General features: G+C 40.7%; 1 long non-coding RNA gene across 4 annotated transcripts in view; it reads right to left on the bottom strand.

Moving 5' to 3' along the window:
- Nucleotides 1-21,158, bottom strand: part of LOC110393932 — a 48,410-nt gene that overhangs the window by 12,956 nt on the left and 14,296 nt on the right. For 2 of the 4 annotated variants that reach the window (XR_002435267.1, XR_002435269.1), the window contains 3 exons: nt 19,084-19,180; nt 3,159-3,416; nt 1,168-2,572 (listed from right to left, as the gene is read on the bottom strand). This is a non-coding gene — a long non-coding RNA (uncharacterized LOC110393932). Of the gene's footprint in view, nt 1-1,167; nt 2,573-3,158; nt 3,417-19,083; nt 19,181-19,327; nt 19,532-21,158 lie in introns of those variants that run through there. The other 2 variants (XR_002435270.1, XR_002435268.1) reach the window with 2 other exon arrangements.

Genomic DNA, 21,158 nt, shown 5'->3' with positions numbered 1-21,158 from the left:
TGAGGTCAGAAGGGAAGGGGGACTGAGCAGTCGTTGTGCGTGTGCTGGCTGGCACAATCTCCTTCATCTGATTGTGCTTTCCATGGAAATTGTGGCTGCAGTCACTTTGGCTGAGATTTGAAAGCTATTTTTGGAAGGTTTAAAAACCTTCAGGGAGTGACTTTTATTCTTGTAAAGGATCTTGACTTAAATTTGTTAAAGAAATAAAAACATGCTCCCTCTGCCTAACTTTAGTTGACTTTCCCAGCGTACAAAAAAATTGGATGGCTGGGGTGGGTGTGGATTGCTGGTTTGGTGGGACAGCTTCTCTGAGCCAGGAAGGGATCAAACAGCCTGTGGGAAGGTAAGCGGGGGAAGGGGAGCTGATGTTACCTGTGACCAGAGGATTGTCAGCTGATGATGACAGCTTGGGGCAGTGAATGAAAGTCCTTCAGACATTCTGCAAGACTTCCCTCCAGTTGAGGGAAGAGGTCAGGAGAAGGTTTGGAATAGAGGTAAACAGAGCATAGAGGGGAGTGATGGTGTTCCCATGCATGCAAATGCTGGAGCTGTAAGCCTAAGCACTACAATGAAGGCAGAAACCTTTGGCACTGGAGTGACAACAATCTGTCTATACCCTATAGAACATACATACACTATGAATTCTCCCTCAGTTGAAGGCATCTTCTGTGGAGATCCAGGGACATTCACCTATTGCCCTGACTTCTTGCTGCCAGAGGCCTTTGATCACAGATGGTGCTGTATCTTTCTCAACAAGTCCCAGTGTTGGAATGTAGGAACTGATACTACCTTGGAGGTCTTAGGAAACTTTTGCGGAATTAAAACTAAACATCCTTTGACTGTAGGTGAGAAGGCAAATGAAGTGTGATTGCTTGGGTGTTATCCAGGAGGTTTGTACCTTAGTATAATACATATACTAGTGAGGCAGTCAAAAAAAATACTAATGCCACTGTTTTCCAAGTTAAGAGATGTGGGTGGAAGAGAAAACCTCAGGGAAAAAAAAGAAAAGAAGAAGAAAAAAACAATATCAATGGGACTGGGTGATTCAACTGTCATTTACTACTTTAGATGTCCTCTCTATAGTTAACCTAAACCACAACAGCCATGAGATAATTTTTCACCTCTTCAAACAGGAGATTTCTATCTCCAGCACTGTCAATCTGGCACTTTTCATGTATCATAAAACCTTTTTTTTTTTTTTTTTTAACTGTATAAGAAAAAGAAATAGTCATTCCAGGAACAACTAATCCAGTATCGTCTCATAAAATGGATAGGCATCTCCTGCAATAAACATTAAATAAGAACTTGTTACCAAAACAGATGGCCTAAGTCATACTTGATCCAGAAAAATGTTTTCTCCTCTCTATCTTAATAGCCTCATTCTGTGTTGTGGTATTTCCTGAATGCACCATTTACCTTATTGCGAGAGCAAACGATTCAGTGTATCTGCAGAGTTCCAGCAGGCTCTCTTCTCTCAAGAGACAGAGAATCTGAGGGGTTTGGCAAGTTTGCCTTCACCATCAGGGCTGGAGTAACTGAAGCGAGCTCTGGATTTTATACAGGAGAAGCGAGCTGTGGAGCCCAGACCAAAGCAGTGACATGTCAGATTCCTCATCGAGCAGTCCTCATCAAGCAGGGTACAGACCTCACATCTATCAATAGCACACAGCATGTACTTAAGACATATTGATACTACCAAGGCAATTGAGTATTATGAGATTATAGTTATCCTAGTAATTGAAGCACCTTTAGTTTTAAATACCTAGCCCAGTGAACCAGTAGAAACATCCCCTATCTCTTCAGGCGGATCTCAAAGATGGAGGAAAGATATGCGGATTTTTCCTGCAAAAATAGCTTCAGATGTGCTGACCTCGTGGTTTGCAGCGGTTTTGGGAACAACACCAACTGAGCTTTTCTGCAGAGCAGTGCCATTTCCTTGGGGTCAGGCAGCAGGTGGCACAGGAGAGGTTAGCACACAGCAAAGCAAAGCAGAGCTGCAAGGGGTGAGCGGGGAGGGAAAAGGCTGATAAAAGTTATGTGAACACTGCCTTATATTTAGAGACAATAAGGGCTTTGGAGCAAACAAGGTGATTAAAAGATAGCATTAATGCAAGAATGAATTGGTGTACAATTAGCCATGAACACACTAACGAGGATAATTAAAAGGCTTTAGCTATCAGATTGCAGTGAGGTTCTGGCACACACTTCTGAAGAGTGCAAACTGCTTCAAAATGGAGCTGATTCAAATTGAGAAAGCGATTGCCTGACATGACTGTGGGAGCAGGTGAGCTGCTGCATTACCTCTAGGCTGCAGGCCCAGGAATGGCACTTTTTAAGTGCCAAGACATCTGAACTGCTGCAACAGGCAGAACAGACAAGTTCTCAAGGAAAACACAAGGAGTGAAGAACAACAGAACCTTTCTACACAGTTTGCAAATGCTGAAGAGACTTTTGCATTCTGCAACGTTAATGTAAATACACTGGGGACTTCCATGTGGTACCCAGGACCAGCCCAGTCAACACTGGACAAAATGAGTGCCCAGGGTAAATGGACGTCACCTGTATGAGACACCTGGAAAAGCAATGCAAGAAGATATGATTAGACTTAAGCAAGTCTACCTGAAGTTATTTGCCAAAGAAGCCAACAACAAGCTGCATTGCAGAGACATTCTCTTCTTACAGACCAGTTTCTCCTGGCACAGAAGATGACCAAACATCACTCACTCTATTCACTTTCAAAGAATCATGAAATCAAAGAATCATAAAATCATTTGAGTTGGAAGGGACCTTTAAAGGTCATATAGTTCAATTCCCCTGTAATGAACAGGGACACCTACAGCAAGATCAGGTTGCTCAGAGCCTCATTCAGTCTGACCTTGGATGTCTCCAGGGACAGTACATCCCTGGGCACTTTCCAATGAATTTATTATATAGTAGTCCCTACACTTATACAGAAGGTCAATAAATCCTTGCTCAAGTCCAAATCAAAAAAAATCTGTTAAGTGAAAGAATCATTGTTACATTGTTTGATCAATTCTTAAGCTAAAGACATGCTGACTGCCATGCTCTATGGGCATGCAGATGCTATTCCCATATGTACAACCATGACCAGCTTAGAGCCAGCCAGCTTCACTAAGCCACTCCGTACTAACACTCACCTGGTGTTATATATTTCCTCTGGGTCCAGCAGGCAGAACCCGTCCTTTTCCCAGAAGGCCAGTATGTTCTCCCAAACATAAAGATCACATGAAAAAGATGAGATTAACGTAGCCTGATTCTGTGGCACTCAACCACAAGAAGACTTTGATAAAGCTAATGGAAGTTGCTTGAAGCTGGAAATGCATCCTTTCTTCTCTAAGATGGCAGTCTGTTCTCCAGATGCAATCCCACGTTAAAGCAGCAGAGCAGGAGCAAACCTGAATGTGGAAGATGGAAAGTCTGGTCATGAGAGCCCACCCCAGCTTCCTCCATGCAGCTCCCTACTTGCTCAGGACAGCTCTACATTTGGCTACTACCCCAGTATGGAGAGAGGGACATCCACTCATAGACAGCACACAGAGGAAAAATGCTCAAGCGCCAACAGCTGCTGCTTTAGCAGGGTTCCAAGCTGCTGAAGGAGAACATGGAGAAAAGGAAGCAGAGAGACTGGGAGCTGTCAATTCATTGTGTTGCCCCCCCATACAGCAGTGTCCACTGCTGGGTGGTCTCACCAATGTCTTTCCAGGCTGGTCCAAAACTCATTCCCTGGGCATCCTGCCCTCTTCCCATATCCCACATCCAGCACTGCAGGACACGAGCAGGACATGATACAGCATGGTGACAGTCTTCTGAATGACCGTTTGCAAAGATGAGTGGGGAACTGCAGGGTCTTGAAGTACCTATTTTTCCTTCAGAACATTGTAAAATTACACTCATAGAATCATAGAGGTTGGAAAAGACCTCTGAGATCATCTAGTCTAACTGTCCACCAGCCATTAATTTTGACCACTAAATCCTGTCCCTAAGTACTACAGCTACCCTTTCCTTAAACACCCCCAGGGATGACGACAACTCCACTTCCCTGGGCAGTCTGTTCCAATGCTTCACCACTTTTTCTGAGACTAAATTTTTCCTAATATCCAACCTGAACCTCCCCCTGGTGCAACTTCAGGCCATTATCTCTCATCCTAAGACTGTTACCTGGGAGAAGAGGCCAACTCCCACCTCGCCGCAACTTCCTTTCAGGCAGTAGTCTTCTCCAGACTATTTTCTCCAGACTAAACAATCCCAGTTTCCATAGACTAATCAGATTCTTCACAGCTCTGTTGTCCTTCTCTGGACATGCTCCAGGGCCTCAGTGTCTTTCTTGTAGTGAGGTGCCCAAAACTGAACACAGTACTCGAGGTGCGGCCTCACCAGAGCTGAGTGCCAGGGGACAATCAACTCCCTGCTGCTGCTGGCTGCATTATTTCTCATAGAAGCCAGGATGGCACTGACCTTCTCGGCCGCTTGTGCACACTGCTAGCTCATGTTCAGCTGAGCATCAACCAACACTCCCAGATCCTTTTCCTTCGTGCAGCTTTCCAGCCACTCTGCCCCAAGCCTGTAGCATTGCATGGTGCTGTTGTGGCCAAAGCACAGGACCCAACCTTCATCCCAATGGTCTCAGCCCAGCCATCCAGCCTGTCCAAGTCCACATGACATACACGTCTTGGTATGTGTTCGTTTTCTTAACTATATGTTCCAGATAGCTAAACTGCTCCATGCACACACGGTGTAGGGTCATTGTGGTAAACACTGGGTCTTTGGGGTTGAACCCTTCACTCTCCCCAGGGTAATGCTATACTGTACCCCTCATTACATTACTTTGACACAATGTGCCACCACTAAGGCAAGAGTGAGCGTATTTGGCATTTCAAATATTTTCTTACTAGAAATTATACTATGGTTTCTGATAACAAAGGGAAGTTTATCTTCTTAAATGAATTTACCGTTCAGCAGAGATTCCTGGGAAGGAAGCCTCCTACAGGTAGTTTATTTGCTGGGTTTTTTTCTGTAATAAAATTCTCAATAGCAGATGAGTCTCTTTCTCTCTCTCTGCTTTTAGCCAGCAATTTCATTCAGGTTGAATCTACGTAGTTTGAGCAGCCTGTAAGAGATCTGGATTTCAGCAGATTGGTTTTTGCATGCAGAACCCAGGCTTCTGACCTCCTCTGCATTGTACCAGTGAGGATTTGGCCCATTTTCTGTTCTGGAAGCGTTGAATCTTTGTTAGTTGGTCATCCTCTGTTAAAGGCAGGTTTACAATTTCTTTTACTTACATCTGTTTCTGACTGTGTTTTCTGACAAATCCTTTTATAAAATGTCAGAATTTTTTCAGAGAAATATGCAATATTTGCAACAGAATTCAATGACCCTCCTCATGTCAAGTGAAGGCAATTTGGGCATAATTTATTTTTTTCCAGAAAATTCTGATTTGCTAGAATTAAAGCCATATCCCAAAAAATCTGCATTCAAACAGATTTTTCAACATTTTCAATAACATTTTGGAAAGTTTTGAAATTATTGAAGTAAAAAGTCTCAGGAGTTTCAGCAATCAAAATTCCAGTTCTCCAGTTCAGCACAACTTTGTTTCAAAATATAACTAAATTCTACTAGTTATAAAGCCTTTACTCTGGACGAGAAAATGCTTCTATATCAGAAAACCCTTTTTACAAAATTTTCATGAACTTCAGTTACATCATAAGACAAAAAATAAGAGCGTGTACCAAAATTGATCACTCGTGATTTGGGTAGTCGGTTAAAATGGTGCAAAGTGAGGCTAAGTCTCTAGCATTATTTGTTTACTAGCATCATTCTTCAGCAGATCACCATTATTTAAGAAGAAATATGTTTTAAGGAACAATTGTAAAGAGCTTTTCTCCTGCCATCTGGAAAAAATAAAGGAAACCGATTCTAAGACATGTTTGTGACATTTGTAATGTAGAGACGATGCTGAACGCAGAAAACATGCAAGTAATGATTTTTCCTTGTGAACGTACCAGGTATTTTTTAGTGATTTATTGAACTGCTTTTCTGCAAAAGTAAGACCCTCATGAATACTTTTTCCTAAGTAGGGGAGTAAATCTCCCAAAGGTACTCTCTGCCTTGTGGTGCAGCCCAGCCTCAGTGTCCCATCAAAGTGGTTTCTGACCCTGGTGTGCAGCTGCATGCCACTAATCCCCTACTCATGGTCCTGATGGGCACGAGGACAGTGCCATGCTGCCACTGTGCGCAGTGCCAAGTAGGATGGGGCTGAGATTGCAGGAAAGAATGCAAGGAAAACAAAGCTCTGTTTTCTGGAAGCTCAGGTAGACAATGATTGAAAACCAAAAATAAGCACACTACGATATATGCAGTGTCACAGTGAGCGAGTGACTCTTTGGGGTACAGTCCAGACAAGTCTGGAAAGCATGCATTTTTTCCCTGAATAACCCCCAAATCATCACTTTACCTTAATGCCTCATCCTTATCTCACTGTGGTTCTGCAAGAAAACACATGGCTGTAAGAGGCACCCAATGTGCATGTGCTTTCCATAAGATGCAGTTCACCTTCCCTTCACCTCCACACAGGGCAAGTGAAGCCGCAGGAACAGTCAGCCTTGGACAGAGGCTGTAGGTTCTGTCCCTAATCAGCAGCAAATTTCATCAACAGTGTGCTCAAGCTGAGGGTCTGACCTCCCTGCTCTAAGCAAGGAGTGTGGGCTTCATGGTACCTATCCATCTGTGAGCCTAATTTCAATTGCTTACATACATGCAATACAGCATCATAAAATAAAAAGAAAACATGCATTCTGTGAGAGTAGACAGAGACAGGCATTATCAAATAATCTGGCTGCAGTTATAAATATATAATAATATTTAAATTTACAGATCCGACTGCTTATATCTAAAAGCCGTTATTTACTTTATGCATAAAAGTGCTTTACGTCATGCACACATAATAAAGAAATGGAAAGTCTGAACTGCTCAACAAATACAGGACCTCATCACCTTCTAAGATTTAAGAAAGAAAAAGTAAATTTGGAAAATGTAAACTTGGGCGGCCAGGGTGAGTTAGAGAGATCTAGTGATACGTATCAGAAATCTGAACTCTTATTTACAGTAGTCTTTGTATAATGTTTTAATTCACCAGAATAAAATGACACTTGTCACTGTATTCTTTCAGGGGCAATTCAGAAATATCTTGCAATAGTTATTTTCAGTGTATAAAAAAAATCATCTTGTTTACTGCACGATTTACGTTTCAGACATATAATTCATGTTTCAATATATAAATGATGCAAGTCAAAATGTGATGCACCTAATCCATTTCTACACCTACTGACAAATACTTCTGAGCCTCGAGCATCACCTGTTATTTTTGAAACCAAATATTTGTAATTTTTAGTGTTTGCTTTAAGGTTTTTCTTGTCTCTGAAAAGGATTTAATTAAGGTAAATTTTGCAAATGAGCAGCTATTAACAGGAATATAACAGCACATCAGCATATGTTCACATAACAGCCAACCTATTGAAACTATGAGGGATAGCACCAGCATAGAAATAAGTATTTCCACAGAAGCTGGATGCACTGGATCTCATGCGGATTTCTTCCTCTCAGCCATCTCTTCTTGTGAACCATACAAGAACTCCCCATTTTTGAACCCTTCATATTTGCCAGATATGGTTCCTCTGCATTCATAAGTGTGGGAACACTTACAGACAAATGACTATATTCCCTTCAGTGACTAAAGAAATTAGATTAAAACTGGGATGGATGGAAAAAAAAAAAAACCCACAAGCAAATCCTACATTATAGTTCACCTCTCTTGTGTTTAATAATGACCTCTTCTTCTCTACAGGGAGAAGGGTGGTCTTTTACCTAAAGTATGTGACCAGCAAAACAGATCACTCAGGTTCTGTTTTGAGCTCTGGCATATTTGCTTGGCTTTGGGAAAATTACAATATTCCCACCTATCCTAATTTTCACAAATGTCAAGTAAGTAAATAAGCTTGGGAGGAAGTGTAAGTGTTCCCCCTCCCATAGGTGAGACCTGCAGTCAGGTGGTTAATTAGAGAGACACTCCATTCTCCTTGCAAGCAACAGAGCAGGAGCTCATCATCAGAGCTCCTAGTTGCCCTTAGCTCTCTCTTCTCAGTGGCCACAGAGGAATGGTGGACCCTTAAGTAGGCAGCCAGCTTTGGATGCCAAGGAGGAAAACATGCCCATCCTCCTGCGTGTACAGGAAGATAAACATGAGAATACGCATACTGTCACATATAATTGGGAAGAGATGCATGTCTTGAGATTAATCACAGACACGTTTTCACATTTTTCAGATATATGTGCTACTTAATATTCTAACATTCAATTGTAATTACTCTCATAATAACCATTTTTCCCTCTCTTCTAAAGCAGATTTACAGGCCTTAGTGCAAAGATGTGAATAATTGAAACAGCTGTGTAAAACAAGATTTTGATTTCAATACTGCAAAGCTATTACATATAGTCCACTAACTTGCAAATTGGATGCAATCTCATACTTTTGTGTGTATGTTACAGCACCAAGACCCTGCACATGATCTTCACTCAACAGTGAAGATATTCTTGGATATTCAGCTTCTAAAAGTTGACCTAAAACCAACATATACGCTTAGGTTTTCTATCACAATCAACTGTCACTGATTTTAGTGTAAGCAATTGTGGCAGTGAAAGTACATCTATTATTATTAATCCCTAAAGAGAGGGACGTAAATTAAAATTTATTTCCTCACTTAGGAAGTCCTGCGTGTCTCAGAAGTACCCAGTCTTTTTGTATCTCAAATATGAAGTGAAAGATCTACCATGTGGCACACTGATAATCAGAGAAAGAGAAATGGAATGTTAGCTCTTTAGACATAATGAGGAATATTAATCTTATTATTTCCCTTTTGCAAGCTTGCACAGTCATTGGTTGATGGTAGTTTGACCAGCAAAGTGGGTGTATAGTTCTGAAACATGGGAAAAGAGAAAGACATGAAAAATTGTGGGAACAAGTGAGATAGAATGGATTTCAACTTGTAATTGCTTTGTTTAACCTTTCACAGTCCTTTAACTTGGCCTCCATACTAAAAAACATGATGTATTTCCTTCTATTTATTATTTGCACTAGGCTACTGAAGAAAAAAAAAAGGGTGAAGTATGCCTCTGAGTCGAAACAGTCTCTGCCAGGAATAACAGCAAAGCTCTTGCACCAGTGCCTCATTAGTTTGAGGAAAACAGTTCCCTAAGGAAATGGTGGAGTGTAAATAAATTTAAAGCTGTTCAGCATTGCAAGTAAAGGGGATAACAGATTTTTAAAACGCTGGTGGCTCAGTGATGCTTTAGTACCATGTTGCACAAATCATAAATTTCAGGTAGGTTTTGCAGGATGTTCGTAAGCACCTGTTGTGTCCTGCCCATGAAAGAAGGGAGGGGTGACCACATTCACAAATCCCCTTGTTAGATTACGGTGAAACAATACTCCATGTCAAAACACAATCATCAGTTTTAATGAAAATCTCTCTACTACAGTTATCTTAAAAGTATTGGCATTCTTGTGATTATATCTATCTAAGCTGTGCAGCTAAACTATGCAACTTTATAAAAAAATCAAAATAAGGCTTGCATGACTTAAACGTGTTCAAAAGAAAGGAGAGACAGAGAGGTGTGGAAGGATAGAGAAAGAGATGAACAAAGAAAAAGATCACCAGTCTGAGTTCCAGCACAAGTTCAGCCAACAGGGTTGTTCTCGGTCTGTGAGAGCACTCATCCAGAAGTCCCAAAGATCCCCCACCACCCCCAAGCATTCTTTTATTTTCAGGCATTCTTTTATGCCTGCTAGATTTACAGGGTTTGCTGTCAACAAGTTAACTGTCAACAAGTCCGCAGTCAACAATTCCACTTGAATTCAGTTTTGGATAGAGTGAGACTGTCCTGCCTCCACAGGGCTCCCTCCTCCAACCACACCTTCATCCTTAGCCTATTGACATGGTGATAGTATTACCCTGTGAGTATTTGAGACAATTTCAGTCACGCCACAGATAAAGTGTTTTTGTTGGTCTGCTACAGAACCCTGGAATGATGCTATTATGGACACACATTCTCAACCTGCAAAGTGCACATGTGCTCTATATCACTTCTAAGTAGTATTTTTCTCATGGCAAGAAACCCTGTAAATGCATCCTGTGACAAACCCTAGCCAGGTCAGCAACAGAACAATAGAAAACACCTTTCTTATATTTCAGATCAGTGGGAAAACACAGCATCACCTAAATGAGCTACCTTAGGCCAAAACAAGTCCATGGTACGCACCCTCGCAGGCCATGGCTGCACAACCACTCTCATGTATTCTGGTGAAGCAATAACCCTGTCTTATGTTACGCAATAGAGGCAGGAGGTAGTGCCTTATTCAAAGGTGATACTTAGGCACATTCTAAATTCTACATCTCAGAAGATAATAAATGGTAAGTGTATTTTTGTGCCCATTAATAAGACACTCCTTATTGCTCAAGGCTTCAGTCTAGCAGACTGACAGCAATAGGCCCTGTTTCTACTTAACACATAGAAGCAAGATTACATCCATCCCAAGCTGCCAAAAATTTATGAAGGAAAAATTCTCCAGAGAAAGCCAAAGCTTTATATAACATTACTGGATATTTACATTTACAGTGGGATGTAGGACTTCTCCATTAGCAGATATGTGTGAGAAAATATATGAATCCAGCCATCCTCCTCTTGCCTTGCCTGTACATCTGGGAAAGCCAGTACATATCAGTTATTTCATCTGAAGGCTGCAATAATTACTTTTACATCTCTGTTTTGAAGACAGGAAGGGATTAATCCCCATCATCTTCACCAGGAATAAATTATTAATAGAGATATGAATATCTGGAGCAAATAACCATTCACAAAATCACGCAGACCTCTGGTGTTTCATTTTTGACACCCAAAGACATTCAGCACCAAGAACTTCCCAAGAGAATATGTGGTGCTGTGACACTTTGGAACCTTTGGTCAGGCCACATTATTTTCCAGGTGCCAATTTGAGCAGCACAAGTCGATACTCAAGTCATTTCTTGTGTGCCTGGACAAGTTCCTTCCCACCTTAGGGCATGCAAGCCCTGCAAGATGTGCTCCAGGACTGGGTGTCAGGCCATCCTTAGTACAAGCAGGGTGAGGAGGACAGCAGGGAAGGCTCTACTGAACCCAGCATAGTGGGATTACGTTGGTTCAGAGCCAAGGAGGAGCAGAGTGCTCTGGTGGGTAGGACAGAGGACAGGATGCGGACAGCGAGCCTGAGCTACCTGTGACTATGCTCCATGGAAAGGAAGGAGATGGTCCAGAAAGGGAAACATGCTAAAAAATGGGTGAGCCCTAGAAAACATTCTGCCGAAAGTCAACAGTCAAGCCTGATTCCAAACCCGAGATCCAAGAGCCTGAGATCTCAACTGATCCTTAAAATTGTAATTCAGATTTAATTCAACTCCACTTCATGTCTAAACAACAGCTTGAACTCTCATGTAATTGGACTAGAATAGCCTAGTGCATTCCAAGCCTCCATGGGTTTCCACTGACTGAACTGTATAATAAAATTGAATGAAAAGTGTTAATGAGGTAGAATTCATGCAGTATTTATTCTTCTACTTTTGCATATAACTTGAATTTAGCTGCAACAATACTACATAAAGAACTGAGGTATATTCAGCAATGCCTTTGGAACAAAAAAGGATGATGATAGGAGATCTTGCTACAGCTTCTGCTATTAAGTCCTTGGGAGAGCTGAGAAGAGATTGCTCATTAAGTAAGTGTTATAAAGCATTCAGCACTGAGAGACTAGTTCAGAAGCAGAAAGTGAAAGGTCAACCATTCCCACTAGAGAAGTATCCATCCCAGCCAAGCTGTTATTATTGCCTGTTGTCACAGTGCCCATCCCCAAAATGCGGGGGAGGTCTTGGAGAAGTGAAGGAGACTGAAGTGACAGTGATTAAATAGGACAGCAGAACATCTGGGAGTCAGGATGACAAGGCAATCAAGACAGCAGCCCCGTGCCACAGAGAGAGAAATATCTGCTAAATGCTTCCAGTTACGGCATCCTTGTGTCATTCACCAGTGAACAAACATATGTGGATGGAGGAAGAAAGCAGACTCTGGGTCTGTGCAAGCTGATAAAACAGTCCATAAAAACAAATCAGAATAATTTTTCATTGTTTCTTAAAGGTAACCAAAAAAAAAAACAAATTTCCTCCATTCTCATTTGTACTTAAGAGTATCCACTGTGCTCTACATCAGAGCACACTGTAAAACATTACTGAAAACCAGAATCTAACTCATAAATTACCGGCCATTCTGTGCCAGACAAGCTTGTACTAATGTTTAGAGAAGCAGATCACCTGGGAGAAATGTGCTCTACAGGTTGCAGGAGAAAGTAAAGAGACAATTAATGGGCATTGGCTGTGCTGCACATATTGTTCCCATGTTGTTAAGGCCAAAGTTGACCGCCTGCCAATAGATATAGAAGTAATTGTCAACAAGATTTACAGTTACTTTTTCATTTGTGCAGTTAAAGAAGAAAGGTTGAAAGAGTTATGTGATTTGTTGAAGGTCTGTGCTAACAACTGATAGACCATAGCATCCTGCACCAGTGATCGGTAAAGAACACAGACTTCACATTTTTCTTGATTCTGGAAGCTGTTCTTCATGGCACAAAGCTGAAGTGCCTTGCTATCATCAGCAACTGTTTTTTATTTTAAACATCCGTTCAAAAAGCCATTCTTCCTGTTGCCAAACGAGATACCAGCAAGTTCTAATCCTATCAGTGGAACTGAAAAAAAAAAGTGTGTTTGTTTTTAAACAAATTGCATTTTAATGCAGTGAAATGAAGGATGTGGTGTTTCAGCTTGTGGCAAAACCGCCACCAGCTCTTGGTATGGCCACTCTTGTACGTGAGCACAGACAGCATTATTTAATCAGCAGTGTTAGAGTGTGGCCTGATGGTATGTATCTCCACTCTGGAAAGTAAACACCCTATGACTGCCCATGAAACTGGTAAAAAAAGTCAAGTAGCGTTAAGTTAGAAAGATCTCTGCAGACTGCGCACAATACATAGGTATGACTGTTTGTCATTCAAACATGGAAAACAGAAGGCAGAAATTACTTTGAAGGAGCAACCTGTCCCAGAAACTAGTTTGGGATCAGCAGCTGTTCAGGATCAATTTGGAGATCCACGTTATCAGTTTGTGGATGCAGCCAGAAGGTGCTGGACTGAAGAGGGATTCATCAAGTCTTCACTTTGGTGCATTTTATAGCATACAGCAAGTGCTTTGAGGGATTTCAGAGTAAATTCCCTTCTGCATTAGTATATGGAAGGCAATGAAATGCAATCATCCTATCAAAGTCTAAGGATGTTCCTTGCCCAGCTACATTTTGCAAAAAAAAAAATGTCTGCACCTCTTTACCAGCTCCTGGCAGCCCCACTGGCTTCTCCTGTCTGCAAACCCTCCCATCGGGAAGCCTAGTGTCTACGCTTCCCTTATTCCAGCACAGCTTCCAGCAGGCTTTGGCTGGCTTGTGGCTGCACCCTGTGAGCTAGTGTTTGTCTTGTGCTCTGACAGTGTACGCTGTGACACAAGCTGCTCTTTCAGCCTCTCCTGAACTGGGTCTCCAGTCCCTGGAGGAGAACACGGTTTGTAAATGTGGCTCTGACACTGTTTGGTGCTATCCACACAGGTTTGCAAAAACATTCCATAAGCCATCTCAGCTGGAAGTGGGCTTAACTCTGTCCACTGCCAGAGGTGAAGTCCTCTGTCATAGCCAGTGTAAACAGGGCCTCTGCTCAGCAGAAATTAATTGGGCTCATTAAGAGGTAAACCTAGATTTCTAGGATGAATCTACAAGGATTTGTATTCCCATCAGCATTTATGACTGCGGCAAACTTCACACGTTACAGTAATGCTGCGAGATTGTCACAGAAATACCACTGGCCAAGCCTAAGCAGTTCTTTCCCCAGAAATACCACTGGCATGTTGTCAGGAGGAGAAAATACAACTTATTTTCAATCCACTGCAGAAAAATCTTTCTTCCCAGCAATACAAACATCAATTCTTAGTCCAGATCACCAGCTCTGACACTCCATGACGCATCGCATTCATCCTCCAGGGTATCCCAAGAAGGGTACCACCTAACTTCCCTCTTTAAGGAGGGATTTCTAGAGCTGGGCTTCTTAGAAACCATGAAACATACACACTTATTCAATAAATTCATAATCTGCATGCTAAGTCTGTACAACTTTGCACACATTGCCCCTACCCCCTAATGCTGCCTCATCCTTGTATTCTCATTTTCCACACCATACAGTGGTTGCAGAGCCTTACAATTGATAACACGAGGCCTTCAGGATAGCATTAACTCAATGCAATCTGTCTAGGAAGAAAGGAACGATCTCGCACCAGGGATCTGCTATGCCCAAATGCTACGGAAATAATTTTCCCAGCATAACTGTCTTCCCTTTTATAGAGGGGAAAAAAAAAAAACAACAAGAATGTTAAGAAGGTTTAGAAAACATGACCTATGAGAGAAGAGCTGGAGGAACTAGCTTTGTTTAGTCTAGAAAAGACTGAAGGGGCACATGATAACAGTCTTCCAATATGAAAAAGACAGCTGGAGACAGAGATGATGAACAGTTCTCTGCGGCCACAGAGGGAAGGATGAAAAATTAATTTGCAGTGAAGAAGGTTTCAGTTGGACACAAGGAAACAGGAAAGGAGTGATCAGTTTCTGCGGCGGTCAGAATGGCGGTGGACCAAAGTTTCATGCTGCTGGAGAAGACAATGCAGGTTTTTGAGGATAGAATAGACACATGTGCCTATCATTCTTTCCTGCTGCAGTATCTGGGGTGGGACACTTTGTGACCCCTTCCAGACCTATAGGTCTGTAAGTGACTGAACAAGATCTTTCAGCATAACTGTGGCAAGTTTGGAAAAGTTTACACATCCTTGTAGCATGTCTTCGATGCAACATCTAAAGGCTTCTACAGGGAAATCCAAGCAAGCAGAGCCCAGCTGCTGCCAGCCCAGCTGGGACAAGTTGCACATACACTCAGATGCTGCTTACCCTGAAGTAACAAAAGCTCTAGGGAAGTAGAAGCTACAGCTAGTCTTAGGTCCTAGCTTAGACATTTCCTGCCATGAGATCACAAATACACGTAGGATGAAGAGTGAATTCAGAAGAGTGACTTGAAAATTCAGAACTATCCCAATAATAAAGAATTCTGTGATTTTTTTTTTTTTGAGATTTTTTTTTTTCCTTTTTGAAGCCAAAAATAATGAGCTCCAACCTTCTGCAGGTGACCAGTGTAAACTGGACATGTAACCTTAAAAGCTCTGAAAGGGTGGGATTTTCACCTGTACTTAAGGCTCACGTTACTGTGTTCCCACTGAAGTCAAGGGAGTTATCCATTTCAGCGGGCTGGAGGTAACAGTAGTCACAATAAGAGTTTTAGAAAATAACACAGAATGGTAGCTTGACTGCATGGAAAGACATTTTGCTTATCTGATCAATAGGGATTCAATACCCGTCATTCTTTTCCCTTCCAATCCTCTCTTATTGCTGTTACCCTGTCTCCTTTTTACCTATCTATTCACTTCCCAGTCATTTTCCCACTACAGCTACCCACAGGAGAGCTCCAAATCTCCCCCATAATCCCTAGAGGAATCCAGGCTCCAGAAGAAACTGGTTACTTGCACAGACATGCCAATAGCATTTTCTAAGACATCAATAGGAACGTTGAAACTATGTTTTGGAGGAGACTGACTAATATATTAACTCTACCAGAAAGCTAAAGCATTAGCCTTTTAATCATAATTTAATCTTGTAAAAATTATTTTAATCAGACTAAATCAGAATGTTTTAATTTTGTTTTGGTACTGAAGCAGATCATTAAAAATTTGAAAATACTGTTTTCATACACATTATAGTTAAGCACACTCTATCATCACTTAGCTTCTTAATCATCAAGGACTGTGCATCATGTGTACCAACTGATCCACCATACAACAGCAGCTGTAGTAAAAAAAAAAAAAAACTAGAGGAAAGAAAGAGATGATAAAATCTTAACTTTATATATATACACTGGTAAACGGTAGACGTGATAGCTGGCTAATTTCTTTTCAAATTCATTACTTTCAGATCCAGTTAGTTTGCAAGATTCATGGCATTTGCAAACAGAATTCTGTAGAGCTGTTCTAAATATAATTCATTTGCAGCAGGCTGCAAAGTAATGTACGGACCAGCTCATCAAGTTTCAGACTCTTCTAGGAAAGACATACAGTCATACAGCACGGGACTTCCAAGTAGATAAATCTTACAATCATCCTTAAATGGTGTCAGACAATGCCTGTACAGTGCTACCAGAGAAGGAACTGATCTCTTCTTTATGCACTGAAGAAAAAAAAACACCGTGCGTTCAGAATTAATATCAAATAAATCTGAAACTTCTCAACGTGTTTAAGTAGTCAGATTCATGTACTTTACGTATACATGGAAGTATATGTTGGGAAAAGATATTCAGGAGGGAATTTCTTCAAATTATGAAGTTTTCCATTAAAGAAACCGCCGCATAAAGCTAAGTTTTTTTACAACAAAATTCACTGAACCCCATCAGTATGTTAATAACTGGATATCCTTCAAGTAAACAAACATTTGAATGTACATTTAGCGTGGCCTATTCTGGAAGAATCAAAAGGAGAAAAATACCTTAACATTACTTAAAATAAGTCAAGAGTCACTGTCAGGAAAGCACTCTTGTGCACCTTATTCCTGCTGAGGAAAAGGCATTATATAGCAAATCTGGTGTCACTCACACCACTCACACAATTTTTTTTTTCTTACAAATAATAAATGTATCAAACTACTTAACTTTGGAAAGAACATAAACTTATAAATGAGTTCTAGTTGCGTTTGGAAAAATTGTTTTGGCTGATATAAAGAATAAGAGAGATCCTTATTATGTTGAAATGCTTCAGATAGGAAAAGAAACATTTGGTTTGGGGAAAGTCAACACACTGCTTTTTAAAATTTCCAACTGGAAATTCAACAGCTCCTGTTTTTAAACTGGTGTTTCTCTCTTTAAAAATTAACTTGTAAGACTGCGTGAGTGTGAAAAGGGAGCAGAGGTAAAGATCACTTGACTCACATTTACCTGGAAAAGAACGACAATATGAAGATGTGACCAGGGAGCCATAAGTTGAGATCTGCCCAGTAAAGGAGAAAACATGCTCATTTTGTCCAGAGAGCTCTACAAAACCCTTCTTTCAGCATCCACACACATCCCATGATCCAGCCTGGATTCCAAAGGCTCCTTAATTTTTGAATGGTCTCACAAGTGTGTTAAAAGCTTAACAAAGACAACAAATGTTGCCTTTAAGATTTTACAGGCCTTAGTCACACAATCTGTTACACAGAAATGATTATTCCTATGCTCCTCAGAAATAGTTTATATCGTTTTAAGAACAAAAGTGGCCTTAAAAAGTTCATACCTATCGGTGAATGCGGATAAAATCCTTTATCTCTAGGAATGCTGAAGCTCATAGTAAATGTAATTTATCACCAAATTGCTTTTACACTTTTTTTTTTTTTTTAACATGAATGGAAAGCAGAGGTCCCAGAGAATGTCACAAAGGTGCTCCAAATAATCTTATCATTTGGCTAGGTCCCAGTCCCACAGCCTTCCTGTGGAGAATTACTTCCAAGGAGAGCTCCCTGGATTTCAGTGGCATTTCTCACGTCTGCCAATGTCGTCCTAAGTTACTCAAGCTACAGGATCGGGGCCTTGGTCAAAGGAAAGGGTCAGGGGCTTTTTAAGGGATCCAGACCAGAATTTTTGTCATAGTTTTTATGCCTCCCATACAAGCATGATTAAATAACCACGGACTACAGCCACTGAACATTTCACTTAACTATCCAGGGGTGAATATTACCATTTATTTTGGGACTTGTCAAAGTATTATTTTCATTACACTAATAAATACTGTAAAAGTCAAAATAAAAGATTTTATAAGTTCTGGAACATGTCTTATCTAAATCTATGTGATCTGGAAATATTTAGCAAGGGAGTTCAGTAATACAAAACAGAAACTGAAAGGGTCCTGGGTAAAGCCTTCGGGAAATGCCAAACTATTAATTACACATTAAGTGGAAGGTTTTTATTTTTCTGTTGAAATAGCAACTATTCAAAGTCTATGCTACACTGCAACAAGAACTACTCTCTGGTATAACATAGCATAGAAGTCCAAGTTATTTTGATCCCTAGAGTTAAAGCGCTTTAAAAGATGAAATAAAATTGTGTTGAGATTGTTTTAAATTAGGAAATAGGAAAGACAAATTCTAACCTATTAGCACAGAACTTGGAAACACTAATGATAAATCCAAGCTATGCTCCCCAAATATTCTTGCAGATTTAACAGTATACATGCAAATTCTTTTCCTCATCCAAATAAAGTTCCAATCTTGAATTTAATATTGGTAAACGCTACCGATACTGCATACAGTTCTTATAAAGTCAAATACTCCCATATATGAAAATGTTTGTCCATCCAATCCCAATATAAAAAACAACTCCAAAATACTGCTAAAGGCATAGCCATAAGCCTGTTCACACTCTGTACAAACACAGGAATCTTGAATTTATGTGCAAAGCCATAAAGTGCACACTTACACGTGTATTTACACAAGGACACAAGTGGCACAAGCTGCATACGTGCCACGTAGACACTTGCAGCATGGGGAAGAGCCTCTAATTCGAGTATGGTATGCTTTGCTCTGGGAAAAAGGTTACGTTTTGGTCAGGACATAAGGATAAAGCCTTCCCTAGTATGTAGAGCACCACAGGATCTCTAATGTCTAGGTACAGCAGACATGACCTCAGTTTTCTAAGGTTTCCTTAATTCCTCAACTCCCACCTGTGAACGGCAACAGAACAGTTGCAGTGCTATTGAATTTGTGCTTTGCTTTGAATTTTTCAGAGGACTGCTTGGGGACTAGGTTTCAGTTCTTTTTCAGTTTACCAACCTGTTTCCTCCCCACATTTCTCTGGTCCTCAGAGCCATGAAGTCAATTCCTGCCAGTGTCTTCAACATGTGATAAGAGAGAAGAGGCAATCTGAAATCTGAAACAGACAAGACACATCATTCCTGTAATTTGCACTCATCTGTGTCATTGTCAGCCTTTAACTGGCAAGCTGCAAACAAACAATACAAGCATTAATCAGTTTGGACAGTAAGGGGGGAACTGAAAAAGCCAATGCTCAACTTACCAACAAAATCAAGGGAAAAGGAAAAACAATTCTCTTATAGCAAAAAAACTTCTTCCACTAACTCTAGAACTTCATGTACTTCCCTGTGAATGAAGACCTGTGCACAGACCTCCTCCTCTATCACTGGGGGAAACTCAGGAACCCCTTGAAAACCAACTGGGGAGGAATTCATAAAAGAAATCCTCAGAAATCCTTGTTCCACAAGATTCCATCCTCTTCTGAAAGCTCTCACTCTAAAAAGGGAAACCTGTCTATGTTCATGAAGATTTACATCAGCTGTTACTAGTGAGCAACTGCCCATCACTAGGAACAATTAGTAACCTACCTAAGCACCTGGGACCCCTGGCACCATTCAGGGGCTGCTTCACAGATGTGTCAAAAAATTGGGAAAGATGCATAAAATTTATATGACTATGAATTAATAAAGCTCCAATTTAATTGGACTGCAGTTTTCAAGACAAACCAATGATCCTTCCCTAAAGTCCACAGAACTGCTGTGTGTGTATGAACTGAAAACCATGAAGTCCTGCTCAGCAGAGGATGCACTGTGATTTATTCGTGTGGATTCTCATGCAAGTTGCAGTGACTCTAACACTCTTCAAGTCTTCCTGTACCCATCAGAAAGTACCACACCTGGAAACAAATACTCCTTCCAAATGCACATTCTTACTTGTGTGTGTGTGTGAACATTCTTCTTCGTGGTCTCTCAGGGAACCTGAGAAAGGATTTTCATCATCCACCCTCCCAAAATCCTCCCCCCCCACCAGGATATTATCCGCTTGATTCATAAGTTAAGGTCAATATAACCTTGAGGAAGTTATCACAGTAAAAGCCACGTGTATTTGTCTACAGGAGGGGGAATTGGCCAGCATTCTGTCGAAGCAGGGAGTTGCTCTGAGGAACTTCACTGGCCTGAATCTGGTGGTGTCTCGTGACGTTCCAGGGCCAATTTATATTTATGGATGTGTTCACTGACACAGAGGGTTACCAATAGAGAATAGAGTGGAAGTCACTGCATAATGGTGGAAGGTAGGGACTGTCCATAGCAGCTCTCCCTTCCAGCTTAAAAAGTCAAAACAAGCTTGCCAAAAGATGGTTTATCTTTTTGCACTCAAGTTTTATGTTGACTTTCCTCTGCTTGCCTCCTCCCTCGAGTTCACTGGTTACATTCTCTTCTTATTACACTAAAGTCATAAAAAATTGTAAAATACCTTCATTTCACCTCTTGACCACTCTCAGATACCATAGTCCATAGTTCCTATAATGAAATCCTCAGGCAGCATTTCCTTGTATCTTTATCTGAGTTAGATAATAAAGCATATCTTAAGCCAATCTCATTTTACAATAAATGAACTAGAGCTGGGCAAGCTTTTCATAGCAAATGTTTTATTTAGTGGATTAAGGCTTTTGTTCCCGTTGTGAATTATTATGGACAAACCTTGACTTTAATTCATCTGGTTGTTATTCACAATTGTTCAAATAACTGTGTCAGTGAACATATTTCAGCTGTTTAGATTGTTCTCAAGTGATTCACTTCAGTTCTTTCTTTTGCTATTTGTTATATGCTATTTACTATTCAAGGATTGTATTTGGTATTACATACCCCACGGGGTGACAGTATTACCTGATCCTTACAGCACTGGAAGGTCTATGTACATGAGCAAACTCAAAGAGATTTCATAGTGCTCGCTCTTACTATCGCCTCCGTTCACAACACATTTTTGTATAAAATTCTGTACAAATATTTAATAAGTGTCCATGAAGAGGCCAATTTTCTGCAAATGGTCTTTCGGTATAAATAATTAGGTAACCACATTTTAACAGAAACCAT

The sequence above is a fragment of the Numida meleagris genome, chromosome 2, assembly GCF_002078875.1.
Source record: "Numida meleagris isolate 19003 breed g44 Domestic line chromosome 2, NumMel1.0, whole genome shotgun sequence".
Taxonomy (NCBI): Eukaryota; Metazoa; Chordata; class Aves; order Galliformes; family Numididae; genus Numida; species Numida meleagris.
The sequence above is the reverse complement of the archived record's forward strand: the minus strand, read 5'-3'. Positions and strand labels throughout refer to the sequence as shown.